Source organism: Anguilla rostrata, chromosome 7, assembly GCF_018555375.3.
Source record: "Anguilla rostrata isolate EN2019 chromosome 7, ASM1855537v3, whole genome shotgun sequence".
Taxonomy (NCBI): domain Eukaryota; kingdom Metazoa; phylum Chordata; class Actinopteri; order Anguilliformes; family Anguillidae; genus Anguilla; species Anguilla rostrata.
In genome coordinates, this window is record NC_057939.1 from 31,576,414 (window position 1) to 31,597,782 (window position 21,369).

The 21,369-nt window shown below is 39.7% G+C and overlaps 1 protein-coding gene across 4 annotated transcripts in view; it reads right to left on the reverse strand.

Moving 5' to 3' along the window:
- Positions 1 to 12,998, reverse strand: part of slc38a4 (solute carrier family 38 member 4) — a 128,742-nt gene extending 115,744 nt beyond the window's left edge. Inside the window, exon 1 of one of the 4 annotated variants that reach the window (XR_010331012.1) lies at positions 12,070 to 12,122. The gene's annotated coding sequence lies outside the window, so the exon portion shown is untranslated. Of the gene's footprint in view, positions 1 to 12,069; positions 12,123 to 12,866 lie in introns of those variants that run through there. The other 3 variants (XM_064341975.1, XM_064341976.1, XM_064341979.1) reach the window with 3 other exon arrangements.
- Between the last annotated feature and the right edge of the window lie 8,371 nt (positions 12,999 to 21,369).

The window sequence follows — 21,369 nt, forward strand, 5'->3', positions numbered from 1 at the left end:
GGGATGGAGTTCTTCGGATTACAAACCTCACCCTTTTCTCCTCCATACATAGCGCTGATCATTATGGCCAAACAGTTCAATTTTTGTTTAATCTGACCAGAGAACACTCCTCCAAAAGGCTAGGTCTTTGTCCTGGTGATCACCTGCAAACTTCATTCTGGCTCTTTCATGCCAGTCTTGGAGTAGGGGCTTCTTCCATGCGACAGCCTTTCAGGTCATGGCAATGTAGGATTCTCTTAATGGTGAATGTTAGATACTTTGGTACCTAATAACTCCAACTCCTTCACCAGTTCCTTTGTTGCTGTCTTTGGGTTCAGTTGAACCTTTCAGACCAAATGTTCATTCAGCCCTGGGAGTTAATTTGTGCCTCCTTCCTGAACTGTGTGACTGTGTGGTCCCAAGATTTTTATTGTTTGTACCGATGCTCGTGGTACCTTCAGTTGTTTGGAAATTGCTCCTAAGGAGGAACCGGACTTGTGAAGGTCCACAGTTATTTTTTTCTTGGCTGAGTTGCTTGGATTTTCCTATGGTATTAAGTGCAAAAAGGCAGAGGCTCTAAAGGTAGGCCCTTAAATACAATACAGCCACAGGTACCAATTACAGTAACTCTCAATTAACCATTAAATTTGCCAATCAGAAGGTTCTAAAAAGTCATTACATCAATTTCTGGAATCTTCCATGCTGTTTAAAGAGACAGTCAACTTGGAACTTTTTACCGACTAGAAATCTGATATACTGAAATAAATCTGTCTGTAGTCAATTGTTTTAAAATGACCTCTGATGTCAACAAAGTAGATGCCCTAACTGACTTGCCAAATGAAATGTATGGTAACATGAATTGTGCAGAGTTGTGAAAAACTGAGTTTGAATATATTTAGCCTAAGTGTATGTACACTTTTGTCCTTAATTGTAGCTATTGCATATTAGCCACAGGAATCTTTATATATGTGCTAAATAAATCTGATTCAGTGTCGGTGGATTAACATTATTATCAAACTCACAGTCACTTCAGTAAAAGGTTTGTGCTGATATCATTTAAAGTGAAAGCCACATTTCTTCTCGTACAACAAACAGATGGGAACATGTTTTTTCCATCAGTTTGTTGTAGCCTATTACAGAATCTTTTCACGTGGTTATACGTACTCAAAGGTATTTCAAACAAACACTTTGCTTTGACTATGCAGAGAAATTCCCGTCCAGACTAACTTTGCAGTGGTGCATTTTTGTTTTATGATTTACGTGCCGAGTTTGGGCTTATGGAATGGGGAGATTAACAGCAAAAACGTAAACAAATCGGCAACAGAATAGACTGGCGTCAGTTTAAATATACAAAGAGCAAATACAGAAAGTCAATTTTGGTCATCAAAGACATTTCAAAACTGGACAGTGATTCTATCTGTGCCTTTGCACTCTTTTATTTTTAAAGGTAGAAGTTCCGAAGTGGCAATATTGAGCGCAGATACAGCACCTTGGAGCAGACATCGGAGTGCTTCATACTCGTTGTGGTGTTCATTTGTGAATGAAGTTTTGTTTTACGTTTTATTAACAGCCTACACTTTTCCTCACTTAGTTCTGGTTTTGGAAATGGAAAAATCACATCCTCCAAGTCTTTGGATAACGAGTATTTTGCGAGTTCCCCAAGTCTACCATTTGATCATTATCATAATAAGCTAACCGCTAGCCTGTAACTAAAAAAGCTTGACAGAGGGCCACTGCCTAGTAATGGTTGCTAGATTAGGACTGGACTATCACCGCTCGGAAGAGGGGTTTAGCGATGAGGGGGATAATGGTTGTGTCACACGTCATGACTACCCTGGAAGGGACAGAAGAGCTGGACACAGGGAGAAGCGGAAATTCCAGATATCTCCAGCGTTTTATTGCGGGTAGCGAGAGAGAGCAATCCGAACAAACACAAATGAAAAACCTTCGCTCGTCACCCTCACCTGGATCTGGGCAAAAACAATAAACTAAAACAAGAAAGAAAAATAAATGAAATTATGTTTGCTTTTCAGCTTCCTTCGTGGTACATGCTCTCTCTCACCGTCGTAGGGGATCCCCAGTCTCAGATGCCTACTGTGGAAAGGAGCACACTTTTAAATCCCGGACTGATTCGTAACATCATCCAGGTGTGTGCCTAATTAACCAATAGGTGTGGTCCTCTAATTGCTCTGAATTCCTCCTGCAAACCTGTCCCTACCACAGGTTACCTAATGTTTCTTATTAAAAAGTACAATATACAATGTTTTTGGTGGTTGAAATAAGGTTTTTGAATACAAATAATAAAAGACACAATTACTTAATATTTGTATTTTATTTTATGTTTTACATCAAAGTAATAATCCATTAGTCAGGTGACCCTTGTAGCATTTGCCCGCCCTGCCATATTGCCAGCACGTCACTGCCTAGGATTAGTTCACAGAAGATGGTTTTGTCAAAAATCCTAAATGCTGGAAAATTTTAAATGGTTGGTGTTGTTGTTCTTGTTCTTGAGGCAAAATTGTTCATCTGATTGAGTATAATGTAAGGATGTAAATCATATGATTTGCCATTAACTACAGCCAAAGATTGACTCTTTGAAAACCTGCACATTTGCTATACTCGTAATGAGGTGCTTTGTCAGCCATGCAGGTTTCAACTATCTAAAAGGAAAATGTGATTTGTGAATTTTTCCATTTTCAAATTTATTGAGCTCCATAGTGCCACCTTGTGGCTTGACTGGACCACTTCTTTAGGGCTGTCCTCAGAATAGGCTTACCAAGTTTCATTACTTTGTGTTTAACTGTCTTTATTAGCTTATTTTTAAATAGCCACACCCACCATGCAAATGCATTAGATTACTGAAAGCACTTTTTGAAGCATACCAACTTTGTTTACATAAATTTTGAAGAGATTTGCGAGCAACATTTCAAATTTTGTGAACATCAAACCATCTAGATGTTGTTTAGTGTCTTTTTACTTTACTCAAAATTGTGGTAAATCCATAATCCTAGGCTAATAGGTCCTTGAGGCAAATTTATTCTGTCTGTAAGAGATCTTGTGACATTAGTTACTGGTCCTTAAGTCAAATGTAGCAGGACTTATTCTAGTTAAATTAGTGGAAATTCAGTTGACTGTGATAGTGCCACCACGGGGCCAACTCAGCACCAAATTTGAGTAGTACTGGACTGGAGGTACAGTCTATCAATGCATGTGAATCAACCGTGAAAGTCATAAAGTGGGGGGAGAAAATAATAAATAATTCAAAATGGCTGCCAAACCAAGGTGGTGGTGACCAAATCATACAAGGACATAACAATACTGAAATGATTATTCAGGTTGGCAGGTTTGAAATATCTACAAAAAAACTGTGATTTTTTGTGAATTTATTTATTTAAAAAAGATCAAGCTCTTTAATCGGGCCAATTCTGTGTGGCTGTCCTCAGGATTAAGCTATCAATAGATCCACCAATTTTCACCTCTTTGTCAAACCTGATGCACCCTTAATGTGGCAAAGTTGTTCACTGTGAGGAACCTGTTTTTAGAACCTGTTTATTCATCAACACAATCTAAACTCAGGTTAGTACTACAATTTTAAAAAGCTAAACTTTGTGTGCAGAAAGATGCACAATATGCAGAAAGATGCACCATATCAAGCATTTGCTCTGAACAGGTTTTTCCTCTCCTCTCATAATGATCGCAAACATGGCTGACCGTAACTATTATGCAACTTCTGGAAATGGTTGTGTTTTGTCATAAGTGGCAAGGATGACACATTTATTTTCTAAAAGCCTACTTCTGCCCTGTGGGCAGGCAGGGGTGGACATGTCTCCTTGTAACAGCAGCACAGTGAGGGGTCAAGGGTTGCTGTGGCCATGTGTGAGCTAATCCCCTGGGCCCCTTGCTCCCCCAGTCTTATCAGCAGGTATTGATCTGTGAGCTTGTTGTTCCCACACTTAGCTGATGGAAGCTGAGAGGGTTACAGGGAATCATATCTGATGAGGACAGTCAAGGAAAATAAAGACTTTGGCCTTGACAGTGAAAGTGGGTGATAGTTAAAGGTAGGGGCCAGATGTGGGGCTGGCTGGTGTGGGATGGGGGCAGGGTGATGTGTGCAGGTGTGTTTGACATACAAGGTGCTGTGCAATCAGCCAATGAGCTGAACAAAATCAAATGCGAGCACCCCCAAGCCAATAAAATGCACTGGATGAGTACTCAGTCAAATGGCGATATTTACTAATTGACCCAGGTAGTCCTGAACAATGAAGACAAAACTTTGCACCCTTTGAATACTGCAGCACAGTAGATGGTTGTGGTAAGTTCAACAGTAGTCCACTGACTTAAATCCAATTTTCTTGCATTGGACTGTAAATGACATTTGTTTACTGCTTCATTTTTCAAATATGCTAGGTTCAGGCAGCAACTTACATTACAATTGTAACCAGTGTGCATGTACTTCATTACTCAGGTTGTTATCAGGCATTTCATTTTAACTGACCCTATGGGAGGCAAGTCATTACAAATCTTCCTGAACATAGCCTGATCTAGTTATCCCCATCAATTATACCATGTGTCCTAGAGGCTTCCTTTGCCAGCAAGATGGAAAAATACTTACACAGTGTAAATACTCTACATTTACAACTATTTAAGTACAAAAAATAACTCTATGGAAACAGCTGTTGGCTACTCATACTCAGGGCAAGTACTGAAAGGAAAAACATTTAAGAGTTAATCTACTGAAATCGCGTAAGTTTAAAATGGTCTCTTCCTCACAGCTGAAGAATACTCAAGGAGCAGGTTCTTGGGTGAGTTAAGTATTGAAGGCTATGGGAGCTTAAATGTTTGTTAATATGGCCTGGTATCAGTTTCTTCCAGGCTGGAACCATATTGTTATTGTTATTAGAATGCAAGCTCCAGAAGGAAACTGGAACCGTATTGTTTGTTGTTCTAGTATTAGTATTCAACCTTCTTCCCTTTTCCAGAAAAATGGCCGGAAGTCTTTTCAAACATTTGGCATTGTACATCAACACAAAACCACACCCTCATGGCCAGTTTGATGAAAAAATCCTGAAGGGGGCGCTGCAAGAAGCATTCAGATTCAGGCTATAACATTTTAACAATTTGTTGTAGAGAGACAAAAGCAGTACTGCCAGATCCGACACCTCAAGCCAAACCAAAAAAGAAATTAAAGCCGCAAGCGACGTTGGGAGGGGTCCAAGCATTGGCACTATTGCGCCCCCTACAGAGCGATTGTAAAATGGTTTTGTCCTCATAATTATATACCTTCTCCCAACATATCTACTGAATATGATGATGATTGATTATGGAGCGATTTGAACCACTTAGCGGACATGCCAAACCTAGCCAATCCTTGCCCATTTAGGGGGTACCCTATTTAAAGCTTTATAACCCCAGATGTGAACACCACAGAGACTTGAACAATGGCTTAAATTAACCAAGACATTTGTACCATTTACAATACTAATTTAGATTAATTTATATTCATAATTTTGGAAGAAATAAAGTGCCACAAATGCAATTGTGTAGACAAAATATCTAAAATGAATGTGCTCTTTTTTAGTTTGTAGTGAAATACTGGGAGATTGCATATATACAGAAGGTTAAAGTATACATGTCTTGGATCAAAAACTTCTTGAGCACAAGTTCATAAAATCTAAGGGTGGATATGTAGAACTACTAAAGATCTATGAAGCAAAAACAAAGCACTGTACCCAGCGTCTCCAGATCTACCCAAAATGTCTAAATTATGCATTGCTGTAAATCACAACAAATTCACGTATTTCACTACAAATCAAATGTTTTTTCTCAAGAAACTCACTGTTGCATCATTATCAAGTGGTAAATACAAGCTTTCTGTAAGTACAGTGGTCTAAAATAGCTAGGGGTCCAGAAACATATCCAAAATCTCTCCAAAAAGGTTTTTTGTCCATTGTAAAGCATATAAATGAGCCCCTTATGAAGGTTTAAGATGAAACATTGATATCAGACTTAAAGGAGTACCATGGTGATTTTCACACTTTCTCGGTTTTATGTGCTATTTGCACAAGAGGCATTGAAGAAACACAATGAGCAAAGTATTAAATATGTCTGTTCTGTATTTTTGGAGAAATATGCGTTTTAAATTCATCGTCCTATTTTCAACCGGTTGAGAAAGTTGTCATTTTGCTACGTCACGAATACAGTAACCACTCCCATTTCCACGCCCCGTAAAGAAATCTGACAGGACACACCGTCCTGCTGTTCAGACAATGCAAATATTTGACTAACGTTAGGTTCACTTAAATTAGAGCGCCTTTAGATTATTTCTGGTTATATTCATTTAGCTAGCTAGCTAACGTTAGCTAGCTAGGAGGTTTGCTTTCATAAGGCAATGTTATCGATAACGTTAGCTTGCTAGTTTGCTTTTATGAGGACGTTATAGTTGTGCTTTTATCTTAACTTGGCTAGCTAGATGGCAAAAATTATAATTGGATATAAGTCAACGTCCTTACCTTAGCTATCTATCGATACTTGATATACTACTAACCTAGCTAGCTTGTGAAAATTCAGTCTCCCAAAGAGAGCGCGTATCATGGGGGTAGCTATGGTAACGGGGCACGGTCTGTCAATCATAGCTAACTGACAGTTCTCATTACCACGCCCAGACGGTTCGGGTGAATTTTTATAGTGGGAATTTAGGCTTAGAAAAATACGTTTTAAAGTACATTGAAATGACTGAAGAATAAAAAAATTATGCACATTTGTTTTGTTGTTGCCTGAAGACAACTGGGAAGTGTCATGTTCAACCACCATGGTACTCCTTTAAACATAATGCAAAATATTGTCACACAATGCTGCACAGTACCTAAATGCTTAGTAATTAACTCTTGTATGTATTTCTATACTCTGTACTCTCGTATGTTTTCTTGTATGGGGATGGGATGATATAAAAACAATTTTCAACCGTCCACCACATTTTGGCAATGTTCCAACACTCTCCTCATCACTGTTGCATGCATCACAAATACAATTACACTACTAACTAACTCTTACATTACAGTGTGAAATATCCACATTATATAATACCACTAACCTATTTAAAGACACTCAATTTAAAAAATAACGTATATAACCGAAATATCTTGAGCAGTAATACTTACTGAATGAATACAATGATGAAATGTAATCTGGTAATAGGTCTGTCAGCAAACATATGGCTTTGGTATGCCCAGAAGTTCTCATTAATAATAGTACTCTCCAAGAAATTACGAAAAATCGTTGATAACGTTTCGTTAGGTGCAGCGTGTTTTACTGCTACGACAGAGTGAATGCGATAAGAAAAATTTTGGTTACGCTGACCTATAAAATGCTATTCCAAAAGCAAAATCAGACATGTTATACACCATTAGAAAGCTTATACTCTCACCTACTGAATAAATGAATTGTCAATCAAGCCAGACTGTATTAAAAAGGGCAACAATGCCATGAACAACTGGTGTGGTATTACGTATGGCTATTTTGGAAGGTACCCAGGCATCACAAATGCGCGTATATTTCACAAACGGATTGTCCAAGACAATATATGACCACTCAGTTTCAAAAGGGACATCTCTATGCGTAAAACCAATTTGTCTCCGTTTATTTCGTTATTTAATGATCATCAGTGCTGTATTGGCATATCTTAGGGCTAATGTCGGGTTTATCTTGTTGCTATGACAGAATACATTTTCTCTCAGCATAATGACAGATTCAAAGACTAAACAAACTCACCCGATATTGTCTTCAAATGGATCCATGCCAAAGAAAAGTAATGATTCATCCTCTCAAAAAGCTTTCACTAACAATCTTTTAGTAGCAAAAAAACGAAATATGAACTTGCTATCCCTGCTACCTGCGTGCTGCGCGCAGAGTAGCTTACCGTATTATTTATTTAGACATTGGCAGACTACAGTATAAATTGCGTCTTTTGTTTATATTCAATATTAGTAATTGAAGCGAGAAACTGCAGCTGTAAACACAAGAAAGTTTGTTACATTATGGTAGCAACAGAACGAAGCGGACTATATATATAATTACCGTCATTGTTTTATTATACCAGCGTGTTTTCGCGCATTTGCAGAGAAACTCAAATACTATCAATAAAATGGTTTAGCTGTTTCTCAGCATAATGATGGATTTGAAGACTAAACATGCTCACCCGATATTGTCTTCAAATGGATCCATGCCAAAGAAAAGTAATTATTCATCCTGTCAAAAAGATTTTACTAACAAACATTTAGTGGCATACACTCTGGCTGGCACTGTCTTTCATTGATTCCCCGACGTTCAGACCCTCCCCTCACTGATAAAAAGTAGACCCGACAGTGTCGGATTACTTGGTTGCGTCGCCATGGATGTCTCCTCGCCACTTGCCATAAAGGAACTTAGATGGCATGTCATAACACTTAGATGTAGAGCTAAAAAGTGGCAGGCAAACAATATGCCGGAGGTGGTCACAATAGCAAAGTTGTACAGCACATTCAGGTGCATAGGTCTAAGTTTTGGTATGATTTGACTTATAGTGTGGGAGTTATAGCCTTTTAAGCATGACCATGTATTATAGCGCCACCATCTGGCTGATCATCTGGCCGACATAGGTGATTTGTAGTGCCTGAGTAGTGGGGGGCCATAGGAACCCACCTACCAAATTTGGTTGGTCTAGGACTTATGGTTGCTGAGCCTCAGATACTTTTAGCGGAGAAAAATAAGAATAATTAAAGCTGCAAGCGGCGTTGGGAGGGGTCCAAGCATTGGCAGTATTGTGCCCCCTATGGAGCGATTTTAAAATGGTTTTGTCCTCATGATCATATACCTTCACCCAACATATCCACTGAATATCATGATGATTGTATGAAATATTGATGACTTATGACCAATTTTGTGCTAAGAAACGCTGTCGGATTACTTAGTTGCGTCACTATGGATGTGTGCGTATCAACCAAATTCGTTCGACAGACAGGAAACGTAAACTGATTTGACTATATATGAAAAAATAGGCGAAATATCGGTAACAATCTGGACCTGGTTATGTAGGAAAAATGTCCTCGTTATCCTCCAGTGGTTATTTTTTTTAAGTACTTTCGCGATTTTCTAATGTGCAGGCAAATAACTCAGAGGTGGTCCAGCGCTAGCTTTTGGTTGCTAAGGGGACGTGTATCGACCACCCCATATACACTCACCGGCCACTTCATTAGGTGACAGGAATGGCACCCGGTGTGGTCTTCTGCTGCTGTAGCCCATCTGCTTCAAGGTTTGACGTAGTGTGCATTCAGAGATGCTCTTCTGCATACCTCGGTTGTAACGAGTGGTTATTCGAGTTACTGTTGCCTTTCTATCAGCTCGAACCAGTCTGGCTATTCTCTGACCTCTGGCATCAACAAGGCATTTTCGCCCAGAGAACTGCATTCTCTGTAAACCCTAGAGATGGTTTTGCGTGAAAATCCCAGTAGATCAGTAGTTTCTGAAATACTCAAACCAGCCTGTCTGGCACCAACAACCATGCCACGTTCAAAGTCACTTAAATCACCTTTCTTCCCCATTCTGATGATTGGTTTGAACTTCAGCAGATCGTCTTGACCATGTCTACGTGCCTAAATGCATTGAGTTGCTGCCACGTGATTGGCTGATTAGATATTTGCGTTAACGGGTGCAGTTTGCGGTTGAACCTAATGACCTAATGAAGTGGCCGGTGAGTGTAAATGAATGGAACTTAAATTTGCTAGTATACTGTATAAGTGTCCTGTCTTGCGTATTTGAGGTTAATATGAGAAAGGATGGTCGCTATCAGCATGTCTAGGAATCCGTACATATTCACTGTTGTAATTCAAGTCGCAGGACGCAAAATAGCCGTTAGGAAAGCAGTTTGAAATTATGAAGCAACGTCTGTGCCATTGGCTTTAATGGGTCACGATGAGATAATTCCGAGAGTGTTTCTTGTCTTAAAGTTGATATAGTAAATAAGGCTGTATTAATATAACTAAATGTACATGTATGAAGTCGTTTTTTTTTACATTTAGACAATTTATTATGTGTATTTTTACGGGACTTACATTTAAATGGGTAACAATGTCCAGTTCTCTCTAATAAATATGAAGTAAATACACTAGCGGTTAGGGTGGTCGATAATAGGTGCTCTCACTCTTGTTGCTCCTCCGTCGTGGAGTCTCTAGCTGTTTTATTGAAGAATTTCGTCAGTTTAGGCAAACTTTCCTTAAAGTGGGTATCTTCCTTCTTCCTCTTTCTCTTCTCAAATCCACTTTGAAAACGCTTCATGGTAACAAAGATAGTGACTCTGCCTCTGATGGCAACTCAAATTTCTACATCATTGATTAGACGCAAATGTAGGAAGGTCAAGGTGGAATAGTCCATTAAATGTGAAATGTGGGTGATAATAAATATTGGCAAATATAGATATTTAATTGGACAGGCCCACATTTACATGTAGATAGATTTATTTTTATCTATTACAGATTATCATTCGTTTGGAGTGACAAGAAAGGAAAAATGTTTTATAAATTTAAAAAAAAGGAAACAAATTCACAAGGCCCCTTTGGCGGACGAGGACCCAAGCAATTGCCTACCTATGACCTATGGTAAAACCACCTATGTGCGGGAGACACATTTCCCTGGCTTTTACATTTGACCTAAAAGTACCGAACATCGGAAAATTCTAATACCGAACCGTTTGTTTTTTTTAAGTACATATAAGGTGCTGAAGTTTCGGTATACCGTGCAACACTACGTCAGACACATATTCCAATCCATTGCTCAGCTTAGCAGAGAATACACATTTCATAATGTGTATTCTCTCATAATGACATAATGGACAATATTGTCTATCTGGGCATTCATAAAAATATTTTTTCACCACTCAAAAATCATAGCAACAAGACAAACCTGACAATAGCCCTAAGATATGTCAATACAGCAGTGAAAATGCTGCTCAGTGAACAACTAAATAAACAAGACAAAGTTTTCAAAAATTATACCATGTCATTCTACAGTCAGTATCTGGGACTAAATATTGAATAGATACCCAACATTTACCATTGGTTTTATTTAATTATTGGTTGTGACAAGTATCTGTACAGTATTTATGGTTTTCATTTCTGCTCTGCTGATTTATGTACATGGATATATTGAGGATATATTTTTGATGAATGCTATCACAATGTTTTTGATGAATGTTATCAAGGATTTTTTTTATATTTCATCGAGGACCATGTTGCAAACAAGTGTTGAAGATGCATGCATTCTTTAAAATAAAAATCATTTAAATTTTGCATTTGTTTGACTTGAAACTTGTATTAAGGGACTGAAATATTTGCAAAACACCATAAGCAAAGAGCATTTTATCAGCTTTACAAAACACTGTTGTTGTTGTTGTTTTTTTTTTTGTTTTTCTTTTCTTTGGTTGGTCTTCATTTAAATCTTTTGGGGTTGCTCACCAGTTTATTTTATTGTATTTTATTTCTTTGAGGAAATTCAAGACTTTTACTTAAGTAGTATTGTGATGGGTGATTTTTAACTTTTACTCGAGCAATTTTCCTGTAAGATATATGTACTTGTACTGAATTATGATTACTTTTTACACCACAAAGAACACACGCCACAAATTGTTGGTTGGTGATTTCATTAGTATTTTTCCCGGTGGCTGTTCAAACATACACAAACGTCCATACTGCACCATGGAAGCAATGACTCTGCGTAGCCCTATTTTTATAGCCAAGGACATTCTTTGCATTAGCAACTATTTTTGTATTTGCCCGTTCGAAAGGTTTAAACTCATAACGTATATTATTTGTAACTGTGCGACTACTCTAAACATAAATAAGTAACATCGATAGAAAGATTGATTTATTTATCCTTCGCATAACTTCTCCCTTGTTTTCGGAGAACAAGGTTTACACCGCATGCAATTATCACTGCCATACTTTCCATTGTACTGGCTATGGCGACATTAACTATGTACATTTTGAATTCTCAACCGACAAATTAGTTTTACCAAGTAAAACCCGCGAAATGTCGCCCATAATCAACAAAAACAGAGCTCACCCTCGAAGACTCTTTCAACCCCTAGCCTTATAGCAAATGCCCAGAACATGGCGTCAGGCCAGCTACTTCTGCTGAGAAAATAGGTAGGAAACATGTATGCGACCTCCACGATATGTTGTGGTTTAAGTTTTCCTTTTACACAATTGTTATGAGTATATGAAATGTGCGTTCGATCTGAATCCATACCAAAATTATTTTTAGTTGTAGTGTCTGAAATTTGTTCGTAGTAACACACACCTACGGCTAATCTCTTTTCTTAGTTACATTGTGGTCTGTTTTCGAATGGTTAAAACGTTTTCAAAAAGTTCCCATTATGTCTAACGATGATAATCTGGTTAGCTACACCTTAACAGTTCAACCGTCTGCCTAAATATGCAAATATTAAAATACAATATTTTTTAATAATAATAAGGAAGTCTACATCTGCTTAAGTTTGAACTCAGTTCAACAAGCTGGTTATGTCCAAATAATATTTGTATGCAAACTGTCTAATAGAAAGCTGAATTGTACAATTTCAGGCGGTATCATTACTACTTTTTCCCCCTGTAAATATATTAATTACATGTTAACATACAATCTCAAATATGAAGCAAAGTCTTCAACAAACGGTAGGTCGGCGAATGTCGCCTACTGTAAGCACAGTTGCCGTTTCGTCATTGAGCTTGTGAACAAGCCGTGGGAGAACACATTTATTGTCTACTTAAGGCGGATTTTCTTTATTCAGAAGGATTTTCAACTAGCGTTCGCTATCACACCACAAAGCAGATTTCACAGAAGAAGCTTACATAGTGACCCACCTTAGAACTTTAAATCGACAGGGCGCGACGCAAGCAGGGCGTGCAGACGGGGCTTGGACTAGAAGCGATAAACTTACGCTTCCTATTTAACGCAGTGAATTACAGTGGAATTTTCCACCATGTGACGACGACCTTCGCTGCGCATCACGTTTCATCCAATCGTTACACCCCGCTAACCTACTCAACCATTTGGAATACGAATTTTTGGGGGTCCAAGCAGCGAAGCTGGTGGAACCCTATTGTATCTGTTAGGATTATTATTAGGGGTCCAAGCAGCGAAGCTGGTGGAACCCTATTGTATCTATTAGGATTATTCGGGGTCCAAGCAGCGAAACTGGTGGAACTCTCTTGTATCTGTTAGGATTATTATTATTAGGGGTCCAAGCAGCGAAGCTGGTGGAACCCTATTGTATCTGTGAGGATTATTAGGGTTCCAAGCAGCGAAGCTGGTGGAACCCTATTGTATCTGTGAGGATTATTAGGGTTCCAAGCAGCGAAGCTGGTGGTACCCTATTCTATCTGTTAGGATTATTATTATTAGATTATTATTGCCTTTGGCAATCACACTACTATTATTGCACATATTTAGTCTGGTTGCTTTAGGCAATCACACTACTATTATCTCACATATTCTTTTTTATTAGTGTGGTTGCCTTAGGCAAACACACTATTATTATTGCACATATTTAGGGGTCCTACGAAATAGGAACCCTATTGTTTTTGTTAGTATTATTATTAGGGGTCCTACGAAGTAGGAACCCTATTGTTTTTGTTATTATTATTATTATTATTATTAGGGGCCAAGCACCGAAGGTGCAGGGCACCTATTGTAATCGTTAGTATTATTATTATACTTTCCGCAATGGGAGTCTATGGCAGCCCATAGAACCCATTGGTGGTTTTTTATGAAATTTGGCACATTGATAGTGGACAGTCCAATGTATCCATGCATCGAATTTGGGGTCAATCCATCCAACTCTGTAGCGCCACCAACAGGCCAAACTTCAAGGTACATTTTTGCTTATAACTTTTGAACTGTTTGTCCTAGGGTTGTGCGGATTGTTTCCCCTGAATCCCTGGGTCATGCCGATTCCAATGCACACATTGTTGTTAAAACACGTCATAATAGATTTGAATTATTCGAAAAACATACTAGTCCTAGGGCATTGATCCGATCACCACCAAATTTGGTAGGTATCATCTACAGATGGTGCTGACTACAAGTTATTCACAGAATTTTGATTGATGGCCACTATTAGCGAATGAAAATTGAGCAGGGCATGGCCTTTAACATAAAGGTGTGTAAATTCTGAACGGTTTGACCGAACACCACGAAACATCGTAGGCATACAGCAGCCATATGTGGAGGATAACCTTTCATTTTTGGCCTGATAAAACAAAATGGTGGTGCTAGAGAGCTCATTTTCTGTTTTGGCATAACCGCTAAGCCAAGTTTTTCGAAACTCGGCATATTGGTATTGGGGCACTCCAGATGGACGGGGAGCAAATATGAAGCCGGCAGGCCATAAGGTGGCGCTATTATGAGCAAAAAGGTGTTTTTCTTCGATAATTTTGAACAAGCATATCTCCGGCCCCATTTGAGCTACAGTCATGACATTTTGCACATATGTGCAACTCGTCAAGGGTAACAAGGACCCATAAGCCCCGCCCATTTGATATTAGACATTTTTGAAAAATGTTCAAATTTTTCAAAACGTTGCAGAATGGTAGAGGGTTATGCCGTTCACCCTGCGATGGATTGGTGCCTTGTTCAGGGGTTGTTCTGGTTGCTTGTCCGCCTGGTGCCACTGTCGTGCTTAGCCCCTTCATTGCTGCTCGCAGCTATATTTAGTATACGCAGCTATATTTAGTATATATTTAGCTACGAAGTAGGAACCCTATTGTTTTTGTTAATAATAATAATAATAATAATTATAATTATAATAATACTATTATTTTCCTGGAAATGGTCAAATAACTCAACAAGTCCTTGACCAAAAATGATATAAATTACCAGGTCGAAACTAGAGACCATGAGTAACTATGCCAGAAAGAACACCACCATCCTGGGTCTCATCTCCAACAACGATGAGACCGCCTACAGAGAGGAGGTCAGCGTCTTGGCAACATGGTGCCAGGACAATAACCTCTCTCTCAATGTCTGCAAGACTAAGGAGATGATCGTGGACTTCAGGAAGCGACGGGGCGGGGGGGGGGTCACGCCCCCATTCACATCGACGGAGCTAAAGTGGAGAGAGTCTCCTGCTTCAAGTTCCTCGGTGTGGTCATAAATGATGACCTCACCTGGTCCAGGCAATCAGACGCAGCAGTGAAAACTGCCCAAAAGCGCCTATACTTCCTGAGGAGACTCAAGAAGTTTGGCATGTCTGCCAAAACCCTCATCAATTTCTACAGGTGCACCATTGAGAGCATCCTCACTGGCTGCATTACTGCCTGGTACGGCAGCTGCTCCGCTGCTGACCGCAAAGCCCTCCAGAGGGTGGTGAAGACAGCGGAGCGCATTGGCTGCCACCTCCCCTCTGTGCAAGGCATCTACCACACGATGCCTTAGGAAAGCACAGAAAATCATAAAAGACTTCAGCCACCCAGGCTATGGTCTGTTCTCGCTGCCGTCTGGTAGACGCTACCGGAGCATCCGGGCACGGACGACCAGACTCACAAACAGTTTTTTCTACCCAGGCCATCAGGCTTCTCAACCAGCAACATTAATCTCAGGGATCACATTGATCACATGACCTCCTATGTATGCTCCTTCACTTCCTATGTACGTTCAAGGTACGTTCAATGTACATTATCACAATCTTATGCACATATTCATCAGCACTCCTGCACTTTATATGTTTAATATTTAAATATTTAATACTCCATTTCTCACTGTCCATATCCCCCATCTGTACAGGCTGGTACTGCTGCTAATATTTAATATTATGTTTAATATTATGTATATTGATATTTTTTGATATTTTTGCTCTGCTTCTACGTAGTTGCTGCCTGCCATGTCATAAGAATTTCTTTGCTCAGAATGACCTTGTGTTATACTGTGCACTTGACAAATAAAAAGACTTTGACTTTGACTTGAATGACCATGATTCGTCCATAGGTGGCGCTATAGTAACCGATTCAAAAAGCAAATTTCAAAATGCTGGCATTTCCACCCCGTTTGATGAAAATTCATGAAACCAGGTGTACTTGTGTCATTCCTCATGAGGAACAAATATGCATCAAGAACCCATAAAGTCCGCCATGATGGATTTTTCTGCAGATTGAAAATTTGGCAAAAGCTATAAAAAGTTTCTTCTAATAAACCGTAAGTCTGATTGGTCCGAAATTGCCCAGGCACGTGTATGGTGCATGTCTCCCTATAGGGTGTTAACAGCTAAGAGATCCATTCCAAAATGGCGGAGTCACTGGTATAAAAAAATAAAAAAAATTTGGCCATGAATTTCACTTGCTTATAACATTTTACAACAATAATCTAGGGACAAGGGTCATGCATAAAAAGGCCATAACTCCCACACCATAAGTCAGATCAACACAAAACTTCATCGACCTATGCATCTGAACGCGCTCTACAACTTTGCCATTGGGACCACCTATGTCCGCCATATGGTTTGCCCGCCATTTGGACTTTTTTATTTGTTGCGGCACAGAAGCGCTGCAGCTCTATATCTAAGTGTTACGACATCTAGTAAACTCCTTTATGGCAAGCGGCTAGGAGACATCCATGGTGACGCAACTAAGTCATCCGATACCGTTGGGTATAGTTTTTATCAGTGAGGTGAGGGTCTGAATGTCGGCGGGGAAGCAATGGAATACAGTGCCAGAGTGCATTCTACTAAAAGTTTTGTAGTTTGAAAATGTAGGGGAATCAAGATGTTACCAAAAACAGGTAAAATGACCGTTAGCCCAGGAAGAAGCAGATCAAAAGTTTGTAGTAAAAACAGGAAGATTTATTACGCAGCCGGCTACGGGAACAACTCAGCAAGGAAGTTCAAAATAGTATTGGTGGGTGATCAGATTTATACAGTTTACAGTAGACTTGTATTTGCATATTGTGGAATTATATTGTTGAAAGGGAGCACTGCCTCTGATTGGTGATAGAGGCTGTGCTTCCTTCCGATTGGACCATTCAAATTCAAATCCATCCTACCTATTCAAACAGGTACCATTCACATTGAAATTGAATACAACAGGGGGGCTCACCCCCTTCCCCCCTGGGGCCCAGCGGAAACTTCCCAAACGCAGAATACACAAAACTGTCTGTTTCCCAACAGTCCCTCCTTTTTGACCCAACATAAAGCATATGGCGAGGTCAACTTGCTTACAGGAAATCAGAACAGTATTGTCAATTGGTCAGTTACACCTCCCACATATAGAACCCAGGCCTAAAATCCCCTTGTGGCACGCCTATGGCAACCGTGGCAAGGAAAAACTTCCAGATTTTAATATGAAGAAACCTTGAGCAGAACCCGGCTCACAAAGGGGAAGCCCATCTGCTGCTGGCCGGCACTGGGCAGACATTAAGAGAGGTTGACCAATATTCTAAAAGTGTAGTAAGCATGATATATGAGAACCCATTGATATGGGTAAGGCCGGCTGAATAATGTTAAAGAAAACAAAGGAAAGAATTCTACAAGCGTTGTGTACAAGGCTTATTACCAGGTACAGGCACCTCTGCTTACCATGTGACAATACACACAAATACTACCTACTAGCCACTGGGCCAAATGCTGCCTTTTAAGCCGCGTTTCCACCAAAATTACCCGGAACTTTCAGTCCCAGGAACTACTTTACCAGGAACTAAAAGGTTCCTTCAGCCAATGGTTGTCTGCGTTTCCACCGGGGTCTAAAGTACCGCGAAGATTAGGCAAATTAGCCCACTGACGTTGTCGTCGGTCCATCTGTCATATGATTTCTTCTGTATCCCCATACTACCACCGAAGTAGCCTACATTATTTTGTAATAACCGGGACAGCCCGGAGGGGTTTATTCCACTTATATACAACGGGTTACCAACAATGACTATATATGGTTACTTTTGTATTTATTGATTTTCATATATCCTCTCAAACACATTCATTAACAGCAGAAAATATGCACACGTTGTAAACAATTTGCTGTTTTATTACTTTCTCGTCGTCAATTCCATAGTAATCGCAAAATGACAAGAATAGAACGAAAACTCGGACTTTCGTGAAAATGTAAATTAGTAGTGGTACAGCCACCGTTTGCTTTCCTTCGAAGTTACTGCTAGCCGAGCAGCAAAGTGTGCCCTTCAGATGCGAACCATGCACCATAAATGAGTCCATAGTCTTCCTGGTCTTTTCGTGGAATTGAAAAATGGCAGTAAAATTGAGTAAAATTACGGCAGTCTGAAAAAGCTAAAGGGAAGATTACTAGAATTAACCTGTTATTTTACCCGGATAAAAAGTGCGGAAGGTGATTTCCAGTTTGCTTGTACTGTATCACCAATGTTAATTATGCAGAACTACCGCATACCTCACATAACTGTATCAAACGTTTTGAGTCAATTACAACGGGCTAACAAAGAAAATCCGGAAGAAAATATTCAGCAACCGAATTAATCCGTTTGAATGTTTTGGTAGCCTACGTAATATGCTGTCCCAGCACGAATGCTTAGCATTTTATAAAACGAATACTAAAGCAAGAAAAGAACAGAAGAGCACACGTTATAATTCCAAGACGTTGACAGGCTATAACCAAAAGTAGGCTACTGCGCCGCATAACATACAAGTTTGATTTGAAGTTATTATGAAAATAAATTGGTTTGCCGCTGCATATTTTCAAACATGGCGGGTAATGGCGGAAAATAAATACAACACAAATGCTACGAGTACTCGACCAATCAGAAATGTTCAGCGCTGCAAGCTCCACCCAAAAGGTTCCTGTACTTTCGGAAAGTACTACCCCCCGAGCAGGAACGTTTTGGGGGGTAAAACAAAGCCCCCAGAACTAAATTTAGACCCTAGTTCCTGCGGTGGAAACGCACTGAGTTCCTCAAAAGGTTCCTAGTTCCGGGGTATAGTTCCTGCGGTGGAAACGCGGCTTTAGCTGCATTTGTTATTAGGGTTAACACCCAGCTATGAAGTGCTGGAGCAGAGGTGTTTACTGGTGACATCTGGAGTGATTAGAATAGAGATACTGGTAGAGGTGTCAGTTGGATTAGTGCAGTAGGAAATGTTAGGTATTGAGTAGTTTGGTTAGAAAGTAGTCCTCCGTTTGTCACCAATATTGTGCCATTCGCTATGGACCCAGTGGCTACCTTTCACTATATACCATACAACATTACAACAAAACACCAAAAATGTACAACATTAAAACAGGACACCAAAAATGTACAACATTAAAACAGGACACCAAAAAATGTACAACATTAAAAATGTCTTTTGTGGGGCCATCATCCAGGTTCAACTTCCGCCTGCCGTGTTGGTGCACATCTTGTCCTGGAAATATGTGTCTGAATGGAGAGATAGATAGCCCCCAGGGGCTATAAGGGTAGACGGGGATTATTGTGCCCCATGTTGGGTCTCACCCTTGTATTTTCCTAACTATGTGATGTAGGACCACACCAGAGTTCCAGTCACTGGAAGCAGCTGATGGAATCATGAGCCTGTGTGGTCCAGACCAAATTTGGATAAAATGTCATCCAATTATGTTTTTCACCAGGATCCAGGTTCAACCAGGAATGTTGCTTTGTCCTCAGCTGGGTCAGGTCCAGTTCTGTGATCCTGTGAAAGACACTTGGGACACAAGCCTGCAATATTCACTCAAAACAAATGATTAGTCCATTTGAATTGATTAGTTGGTTTCTTGTACCAATCCCCCATTTTGTATTGGGGGTTCCTGCAGTAGTCAGGAATCTCCTATTCACCCACAAGCTCAAATATCACCACTCTTTTAAAATCCTTCCTCAATTCTCCCCATACGAGTACTTTCGAACACGTTTCCGCCAAATCCCTACTTGCAATTTCCCTGTAAATCTCACTGGCTTTCCAGTGCCTAACTTCCTGCCATGTTTGAGCAAGGTCCTCAGCATCGCCCACAGTACTGCAGTAAAGGCAGTATACTACCTTGCACCAAAACCCTTCTCTTCTGTTCAATACTTCCGTATTTTATTTCCATCTTTTACACGTACTCAAACCTTCCAATGCTACATTCTAGTTCCTCCATCTCTGGTGTATTTACACGGCCTCGGTTGCCCTTGGTAACCCCACAGATCACCCACAGTTACATTTTAATGTTGTATAATATTTATAAATATATGTAGGGCTGATAACCCTATAGGATGATATCTTATTTATTTATTTATTTTTACTCCCTTATCTTGGGCTCATAAATGAAGAATATTTAGGGGCTTATGGTGTCCACATCCTTATGATATTTTTTTTAAAACTATATATATGCAGTCCATGCCCAATAGATCACTACAGTCTCTTAAAGCGTAATCATTTCTCCACAATGCTTTGTTTCTAAAAATGGGAAGACTACCATCAATTACCATGGTCAGGAAATCACCACTGTCTCTACTCAATTCATTCCCTGAATTACCATAAGATAGCAGCGTATCTCTAAAGGCCCGTTCTCACCTTTTTCCCTAGCAGAGAACACATAGCAGCCTTCCTAACCTTCTTCACTTAACCTGTCTTTCGCCATTTTTAGTCCCCACAATTGAAAAACTCTTCAGAGATCTGTAGATTAGTCATTATTAACCTTACTCCATTATTTCAGGTTTATATAGGGTCCGCAGTCCTTAGGCTAATAGACCGGAACCTCAATCAGTTTATAATACTATCTATGATTCTATTATATTACTTAGGTAATATATTCTGTCAACTATATTGTGTACACTTCATATCAGTCTGTATCTAGATATAATAATATATAATTATAAATGCGTGTTACTGGCCAACAGTTAACAAACTATCAAGAACAATACGAACACGAAACAATAAAGACTCAGAACAATGTCAAACAACAATAATGACCCAAAACGGTATCGAACACAACGGAACAAGATCAAACAACAATACTGACCCAAGACGGTACGGACAACGGAACAATGACGTGATTTACGTCGGACACGAGTAAGCTTCTTAGGAAAAGCAGCTATAATAGCCTGCTCCCCTAATACTCCAGGTACGGAACAACCTTCGTCCCCTGGACTGAGGGCCAAAAACTCAGCCTGCCTCAGCACAAACTCACAAAAACCTAAGTGAGAGACTACTCCCTTGTCTCCCACTCTAGGCCGAGGCGCAAATACTCAACTCTCCTCGGGACATAAAAACACAGACAAGAGTACGCTTCGTAGGTATTTCTAAACCTACTACCCAAGACATGAAAATAGTTTGTCACCTTGGACTGCGGGTTGAAATGTCAACGTGCCGCAGTAACGTACTCACAGATACTCAAGTTAGAGACACTCCCTTGTCTTTAACTCTGAGCCGGGGCGCAAAAACTCAAC